General features: G+C 34.5%; 1 long non-coding RNA gene across 2 annotated transcripts; it reads right to left on the reverse strand.

The window, feature by feature from the left end:
- Positions 1 to 682: 682 nt before the first annotated feature.
- On the reverse strand, positions 683 to 2,165 carry LOC113340915. 2 transcript variants are annotated; one of them, XR_003355686.1, is made up of 2 exons: positions 2,103 to 2,165; positions 683 to 1,936 (listed from the first exon to the last, which is right to left on the reverse strand). It is a non-coding gene; the product is annotated as an uncharacterized LOC113340915 (long non-coding RNA). The 2 variants fall into 2 exon arrangements; XR_003355687.1 differs by having other exon boundaries at positions 2,099 to 2,154.
- Between the last annotated feature and the right edge of the window lie 7,447 nt (positions 2,166 to 9,612).

Raw genomic sequence — 9,612 nt, forward strand, 5'->3', positions numbered from 1 at the left:
ATGGTTTGAGCGCTTTATTACTCTACATAGATTCCAAATGCCTCTTCTAGCCCCATTAAAATCTTAACCTAATAATACAGACATACGGATGTCAGAGAAAAAATCAGTAGTAAACTTCGTAGGCAGTTCCGGGAATATGCCATGTCAGGAGAATCAGCTCCAAGAGTAGAGAACTTAAATTCACCAATGACTGCAGAGTTAACTTTAAAAGCCAATTGTTCCTCAAAAAAATCTAGCATACCTTTTTCATTGTCTCATGTTTTGCCTGCTCAAACTAGGTTTTACCTAATATGCCATGTTAGGTAGTTTTGTCAAGTGAAATAACTAGATAAAGTATACAGATCTATGGTTCACAGGAAAGTAAAAACCCATTAACTGGCGCAAGAAGGAGGGAGATGATTCCAAGTACTAGTTTGATACAATGGTTGGTTTAGGTGGAGTTCGCAGTAGGGGTAATTAAAAAGAAAAACAAATTGCTTAGACTCGTCTATCACCGTAGCATTATCAGATTGCATGACCTGTTCTTTACCACGAGTCTAAGCTCCAACCATTTATCAAATTAAGGTATGTGTGTGTGGAATCATGTTTTCCTTCTACTGCCAATGAATGGGTTTCACGATAAAAAGATGATAAAGTAACTAATTAAAACAGATACAAACAAAATAGCAGACAAAGAATGAAATGGACAAAGTTTCGGTGAATATTCACATGACCATTGTTAGTGGTTTGGTGTATCCGCATTTACACATAAGTTCAATCTTTTTTCACGAAACTTCGGTTACCAACTCAACATACCAATACAAAGAAGAAATAAGAACTTAATAACTCAATCTCACTTCATTGATCAACTCAACAATATGGCTCACATTAATAGGGTATGTTAGCAATTCTCGTTATCTAATACAACAAAAAGATTTTAGCTTATGATACAGATCAAATGCAATTACAATCCAGTATGAAGTTTTGAGGGTAGATGAAAATGACAAGAGAATTAGAGTTCTCAGCAAGTCAACTGCCATAGTCAAAAAGTTCATCTAATTCCATCTAGTTTTTTCCAAGAATCCAGCGAATCAAGAGAATCGACAACTTCCACAAGGATAATGGGATCAATCTCATTATGATGATAAATGAACTCTTCGGGCTAATAAATTGTAATACATTTATACTCATCAGTCAGTAGTTTGATGCCTGAAGTTCTAGCACATCCAATCTTGGCTCTCTAAACCGCATTACTCTAGCTTCTACATTGACTAACACTTACACCGCAATGGAGCAAAATCAAGGTAATCAAAGCAAATCCTTCAAAAAGAATGTGTAAACTCCTCCCAAATTCATCTTATTAAAGTATAAATTCAGGCATCTTTTGTTGAAACACACACAATCTTAATTTTCAGCAAAAATTTTCTTTGAAAGCCCTCTCTACATCTACTGGTACACCGAGTAGAACCATGCTACTGGCACTCCGTGCAAACGAGGGAAGGACATCTTAAGGTAGCAAGATAACTGTTATTCAACTAGTGCTCATTAAAAGGCTAAGTCCGAGGAAGCACAATTCAAAAAGCAAACCCGGAGGATTTACAATTCAAAAAGCAAACCCCGAGACTGCAAATCAAAATTATCAGAACACACATTAACCATTTTAAATCTGGTGTTTCTCTACTAGTACAGGACATGAATACATTACGGTTTAACTGTTAAAACTATGATCTTTAACATTACCACACACAAATTTCAGTGACATATTCGCCAAACAAGAACAATGTGAATAAATAAGCAAAGAATCTTAGTTTTAAAATGAACAAAATAAAAATGTAACATAGTACAAGAGAAGATAAAAGGATACACCAAGTAAGCCCCATGGGGGCAAAAGCTCCTGCTAATACACCTGTGAACAATCGATCTCTTAATACTGGATTCCTTCGAAACACAATTCGAACTGATAATCAATCAAAGAAACAAACAGAAGTTAACGAATGATGTACAAAAACAATAAAGGAGGAAATCAAAGTGAAAACAAAGAAGAATAAGAGGTATCAAGAACTTCACGGGGATCCACCGATGATTAAACTTTTTTATTAATAAAATTCCAGTAGCTTACTCACTGATCAGATGTAGAAGAAGAAGAAGCCATTGTAAAAAGACAAGGTCTTTTTCTTCTTTTTTTCTGTGGGGATCTTAAGATTGCCTAGCTCTTTTGTTTCAAGAAGGTCTTCAAAAGGATAATCTGGTAATTCGGTCTGGTCTAAACTCTAAAGCCCACGGATAATGGCCTGGAATATTGAAAGCCCACAGATTGTTTTTGATAGATATTCAAAGAACAAAACTAGTCATAAAAACCCAAGGTGACCAAACTTGTGGTACAGAAACCCCATTCAAATGTTGGGATCGATTAAAACTCCATCGTAAACAAAACTGATACAAAAACCCAAAAATTTTAAAAATTGATGCAAAAGCCCCAAATTTAAATGTTGGTTTCATCATAAAATTTGATGAAAACAAAATTAAATTTGATGAAACCAACATTTAAATTTGGGGTTTTTGTGTTAATTTTGTTTTGATGGGGTTTTTGTGTTACTTTTGTTTTGATGGGTTTTTTGTGGAAGGATGGTGACACCTCTGGGGTTATAACTCGCGGACCGTTCAAAGAATGATTTTTTAGGGACCATGGTTTTTTTGAGGGGACCATGGTTTTATTAGGCCACCTTCCCTATAGTGATAAGGGGTATTCTAAAACGTTGAAATGTCTAACCTATCCTTAACCTAATTTAATTTAAAACCAACCTAATAACCACCTATATATATATATATATATATATATATATAACCACCACCTCCTCCCATCACCACCGTCCACCACTGCCGATTACCACCACCACCACCTCTGATTATCACCACCACCAACCACCGATTACCACCACCACTACCACCACCACTACCACCACCACCACCGCCTATTTAAGAAATGTAACAACATCAATGCAATCACAATTAAGTTCGGTCACAATTAGTTGAGAACCAACCGAACATAACGTTGTAACTCCTAGAAATTATTAGAGAGTTCGGTAACCTGCGTGTTTGGAACAAGTAACCGAACTACACTTTCAGATGAGTTCGGTTACTTGTTCATCTCACGGGGCAACCGAACTACAGCTTCAGATGAGTTCGGTTACTTGTTCTTCATATAAAGTAACCGAACTGTTCAAAATCCAGTTCAAATCCGGATCATTTTGAAGATTAACAAATATTCTAGGAGAGGATGGAGATGAAGAATCAGATGAGTTTTCATCATTTGAATACTCAAACTTAGTGAATTGGAAAAAAAATATTATTTTCCATGTTTTTTCTCCTTCATCTCTCTAATTCTACTCTCTCAATAATTCTACTCAACTAATAATAAACTCATCTTTTAATTTAATCTCACTAATTGTCTTTAACTAAATCATTCACTAATCATCACCCAAAATTAATGGTTTTCCCTATATACCACCCTTACTTTTCCTATTTCCTATCCCTCCGACAATTTATAAAATCAATATACTTTTTGATTATGATTTCTCCTATTTCCTACCTCCAAAAGTCAAAATAAATCTGACTATGATTATTACCGTATGTATTTCTCTCCCTTATTAACTTTTCAGTTTTCTTTAAAAATTATTAAATCGTAAATCCTGGATTTGATTTTTGTTCAACTATAATACCCAAAGTCATTTTATTCCTTTAATTTCTTTGTAATCTTTTAATTTCTTCGTTTGATTAATCCGTAAACCTAATAAAGTAAAAATCTGTAAACCTAAAAATAAAAATAAAACCCGTAAACCTAAAAGAAGCAAAAATCAAGACAACGACTGCAATTCAGCTAGTGTTGGTTAACCATTAAACCTGCATACAATTTTGAAAACGACCAGGTTATCACAGACTATATAATTATTAGTCTTAAGTTAGCTAGGATACTAACACATTGACAAAGTTTAATATCTCCACCAGCTATTCACCCTTGTTGTAATCAATCTTAAAATAATCATCATAAGTGGCGGAACTCTGAGCCATCAACCATGGCCCATGGAGCTTGATCACTAATCGCCCATGTGCATACTATTTCAAATCGTTAACCTAGTCGTACCAATATACATAAAGTGGTGCAGCAACAAGGTGAGATGGAGATGGAGTTGGAGAAGAAGAGGTGGAGTTCGGTGAGCGGAAACGAGATGGAGAAGAAGAAGAAGAGGTCATTCGTATCTTGGCTGTTGGGCGGTTTTAGTTTTGAGTGTATACAAAAAATCAACGAGATAATATTTAGGATATATGAAAATTAATATGAGTGGTACTTAGGATAATCACGGTTGGGATTTAATGGAGATGGGAAATAGGAAAAGTGAGGGTAGGAAATAGGGAAAATCAAACTAATTAAGATGGTAGATTAGGTATTAAATAAATAACTAGATATGGGATGATCTAGAATTACTTCTAATGCCTTTACCCAAAATAAAATCATGGTCCCAAAAAAAAACCATGGTCCCCAAAAAATCGTTCTATTCAAATCACATGGTTAATCTTTCCATGGGTCACTGATTGCAACTCCTACTAAACGGAGCATGCGCATTGAGTACGAGGATTACAACTTCTTCGGACAGAAATTCTATTTTACTGTAGATTGCATGAATAAGGAGAAAACGATAGTGAAGGTCGGCAAAGGCATATTTCCATCATTTTTGTAGTTATGTACTTTAGGTAGTTTGGATGCAAACATATAAGTAACTTTTTTGCTTTTTTAAGTTAAAAAGTCATAAGTCTGTTTGGTAACCAGACTTAGGAATGACTTATAGAAGTAGATAAGTTACTTCTTTTTGGAGCAATTTTTTTTGCTTTTCTACTTCTGAGAGATCGACTTCTCACTGAATCACTGGTTTTGTTTCTCTTCTTTCCTTATTTTCTCTTTCTACAAATAAACCCATTTGTTGTTTTATTTCGATGTTGATGAAGATGAATATAGGAAATATAAACTAGATATATTATGTGAAGATCTATAACAATACTTAGACGTAACAGTCTATGATCTTCAATCTGGGTTTTTGAAATGGATTTATTTTCTTTTTTGATCAGCTATTATGTTTTTATTGTCTTTCCTAATCAATTTTTTCTATTATTTTAAATCACGTTTTAGACATAATATTTATTCATGTTAATCAAATCTTTAGTTCCATCAACATAGTAATCTTAGTTTTGTTCCTTCTTGGAGATCTTAGCGGATCATATCACCAATTTCTCGTAATCCTATTGAAACCATTTTTTCCAAAACCTAAATTTGTGTTCTTCATTAACCCCAAGTAAAGTGATAGAACAATTTTCTTCTGTTTTCATGGTTGAATGAAATTTGTTAACATTGTTGGTGAAAATTATAGCAACATGAATTTAATCTCCCAGAAAATCTACCATTTTGTTTTTGATAAACCATTAAAGCTTGCTGATTTTTTTTGTTTTTTTGGATAGTAGCCAAACTAACTTCTCAATAATTTTGACTTCTAGAAGTACTTCTGAGAAGTCCAGAAGCACTTCTCAGAAGCACTTCAGTATCCAAACAGACTATAAACGGTCGTGCACAAGTAAAATGTTGGGTACGATTTAGGTTTACCCACATGGTCCAAGCAAACTAGCGAGGTGAATCAGCTTATTTCATATACTATGTTCTACTCATGTTATCTGTAGAAAAATGTACATTTCAGGTTTTTGGATGCATTGTTGAAAAAAGGTAGTGGGCAACCTAAAGCAAAATGGCAAGGCTTGTTTTCAGGTATGGGATCTTCTAAATTGGATTCCTCTAAATTGGACTCCTCTTATCATTCCTCCTTTCGTGGAAACCACATGCCTTCTCCATGGAATAAAATAAACGTCTTCCATATTATAATGAGAAAGGATCCCCTCACACTTTTATTATCACACTATCTCACATGTTGGACGTCATTTTTGCGAATAAAAATCAAACCGTAACGGATTTTAAGTTAATATTTTGGGATATATTACTATCACATTGCTCTACGTTCCTACCGAAAATGAGAAAATTCTGAAACGTATAACACCACCATCTACTACTTTGAAAATGAGTCGTTTAAAATTAACGGAATTCTGGTCGTCGAAATTGAGACCGGTGGATTGTGAGGTTTCATATTTCGGAATGTGCTCATTTTTGGTAGGCATGTAGTAGAACTTTGTAAGAGGAACATATCCTCAAAATATTAGCTTCAAATTCGTTACGGTTTGATTTTTATTCACAAAAATGACGTCCAACGTGTAAGATAGTGTGATAATAAAAATGTGAAGGGATCCTTCCTCTATTATAATAGCCACAAAAGAAGTTGAAGGGGTTATTCTACTCATTTTCAATTGGTTATGAGTGGCATGATTACATTTTAGTATAGTACATACCATCTCCAGTGAGAGACACTCTTGGGTTGTATATTAAAATGATTTATTTGTGTATTGTATCCAAAAGTATATAATCCGATGTAAAGTTGATTGAGGTTCCATCGGGAAGAAGCAAGACCAATATTCGGTAGGATAATTTTATTTTGATAGGGAAATTGAACCTCAAATTTTTATTTTCTTGATAAGTGGATATATGCTTTTGGACAATTCTAAACGCACCCCCGAAAGGGAATGGACGGTTAATATCCAGCGTACTTTGCATCTAGATTGGTAAGGGTCAGAGTGGGGGCCACTGTTTGTTTCAGTCGGTGCACTTTTTGGTGCTTAATCCGAAGTGTATCTATCATTTTCGTATGCTTTTTCACTCTGTCGGTAAGTGATTCAAATAAATAGCCAAATTAGACATTAAACTAGAAAAATTAAAACAAGAAAAGTATATAAAATCAATTTTTCGATGTAGCCTTAAACAAGAAAATAAAATAAAAATATGTTAACATAAATTAAAAATCAAAACATAAAATTATAATCTACCAAAAGAAATCGAGATCAGATGAACATACATATGGCTGTGATCAAAATCAACTTCAGAGATCTATTTTTGGAATTAATAGAGATATGATCGATTAATTTTCTAATTATTCAAGGTATCATCGAGATTAATCCATTGATAATCGGGAAAAAAAATACCAAAATAAAAAACTATTTTAAAACAGAATTAATGGGGTGAGAAAAAAGTAAATTAAACAAATCGCATTTGAAAATTTATTTAATTATTACATAAAGAGTATTACATTAACTAGTTGGAAGCCTAACAAGCTAAGCTCCAACAACGTACTACTACATTAATTGAACAGGTTGTTGTGCTAGCCTACCAGCAAGCCTCATGGGTAACCTAGCCAAGGGAGCCGAAACGGGTGGGGATGAGATTGTGTCACAAGTGGGCAATCTAACTCTACCTTCCATGTTAATTCCTGCAATATTACGTCATTTGAAAATGACTTGTTATATATAATATAAGTAATAGAGGTCAAATTTTTCGTAATAAAAATGTCAAATATACAAAACAAGTATATGGGACCAAAATTTTCATTTTAGGACCGCAAATCTATAGGTTTCTCATACAGATAATCTTAATAACTGGTTTCTGAATCTTCTAGATTGGGTATGTTAGAGCTAATGTTCGGTTGAACCTACATATCTTCGTATGTCGAGTATGTTGTCATATTTTAGGTGCCAACTATTTCTTGATATTAGTCTACTGAAGTCAGCTTCGATTTGGAATAGATTGGGTATTAGAGTCTTAGAATGTTCCAAGTTACTCAAGGAGGATGAAGAATTCAAGATCATACAAAGACAAAAACAAAATTTGAAGAAGATTCATCGAGGTAAGTGAAACGAGGTGGTACCAAGTAAACTACCAACTTTATCTTTCGGCAACCTGTATGGAAAAAACCTTCATACAATTCCAGTTAAACCAAGTTAATGATCCTTGAACAAAGTTATATAAAGAGTTTATATCTTTTTATCTCACAATCAGAATGTTACAGACAAGGAATCCGCGAACCTGATACAACCGTGAGAGTACTTGGACGATTCCAAAGATCAATATCCAAGTTCAATCAAGTCGTATCCAAATAACCGAATCGCATTTCTACCAAGTATGAAACTATTTATTTATCTTTCAAGATACGGATTCTATAAGAACAAGTTCTTCTAATCGATCACAATCAAGATGGACGTATCTATTACGATTAGTTACGTACTACTTGTGATAAAGATTAACAATATAATGCAAAAAAGGAAAAATACAAGACACCCGAAGTTTCGTTAACAAGGAAACCGCAACTGCAGAAAAACATCGGGACCTCGTCCAGATTTGAACACCGAAATGTATTAAGTCGCTACATACACTAGCCTACTATCAGAACTTCGAATTGGAATGTAGTTGAGACCGATTCCACCCTCAAAGTGATTCAGTTACAGTCGCGTTCTTTACGTCTATTGAACCTCGCAAGGTTCTACGCAATTGATTCCCTTAGTTGATGTCCTTTATAGCCTAAAAGTTGCTTCAGCCTAAGTGAAGACTCTTGGTACTAATCTGCCTCTAACAGATAAGCCTATTTGATTTCTGTTTATATCGTGAGACCAAGGTGGGGAAATTTGTTTGCAGTAGCAAAGCTAGCAATCCTTACAAATCCGGTATTTTTGAATCCCGAAGAGCAACCTAAATTATTAACCACCTCACAAGAAAAATCTTAGACAAGTACAATTAACAATCATTACCAGATATCTATCTTGTGGAATCACAAAGTCTGAGACGAAGAGACTTTGTGATTTCTAGCTATCTCGCCTGAAAGAGATTATGAAAACCTCGATAACAGAAAAGCAAGATCAGGATACACGAACTATCAAGGTAAAAGATAGTCGGACTTGGATTCACGAATCCCTTAGTGAAGTCTTTAAGTCGTTAACCTAATTATGTTTCTAGAATACAACTAGGACACACGAAAGTGTCAGGGATCGAATTTTCCAGTTATTTGAGTCTCTCTATTTAAAGACTTTCAAGCTCGAAGGTTGCTTAAGATTCAAGCTAAGGTAGCTTGGGAATCAAGCAAACACTTTCTTTGTTTAGATGAAACATTGGTTAGGGATTCATGTAAGCATATGCGAAATTCGACTTGAAATCACATCGTAAAATATACATCATGGTCAGTCGTAACTGAACCGTGTATAATAATAATTCATGGTCGGTTAATCATTTGAATCATAAGTTTAGCCATATTCATTAAACACTTTAGACCTTTAATCTTGATGCACAATCACAAGTGATTAAGTGACCAAATATGTCTTAGAGATGTTTTCGAGAGTTAATCGAATGCCAAACATATCGTAGAAAATTAATTGAGCGCATCTTAAATTATTCAGCGGGGATGGTACGCATACCAGGTATGTGTACCAACCCAATTCGCGAACTCAGACTACCAAGGTACGTGTACCCTTAAGGAAATTTTCTGGACATACTATTTTGGTACACATACTAGGTACGTCTACAGTAATTCAGTTTCTGAACTCGGGTTGTTTTGGTATGCGTATTGCCTACGTGTACCATAAGCCAATTCACGAACTCAAGTTATTCTAGTATGCGTACTGGGTACGTGTACCATGAGCCTTTACTGAACTAGAGCTACGGCG

This window comes from Papaver somniferum, unplaced genomic scaffold (genome assembly GCF_003573695.1).
Source record: "Papaver somniferum cultivar HN1 unplaced genomic scaffold, ASM357369v1 unplaced-scaffold_24, whole genome shotgun sequence".
In the NCBI taxonomy this organism is placed as follows: domain Eukaryota; kingdom Viridiplantae; phylum Streptophyta; class Magnoliopsida; order Ranunculales; family Papaveraceae; genus Papaver; species Papaver somniferum.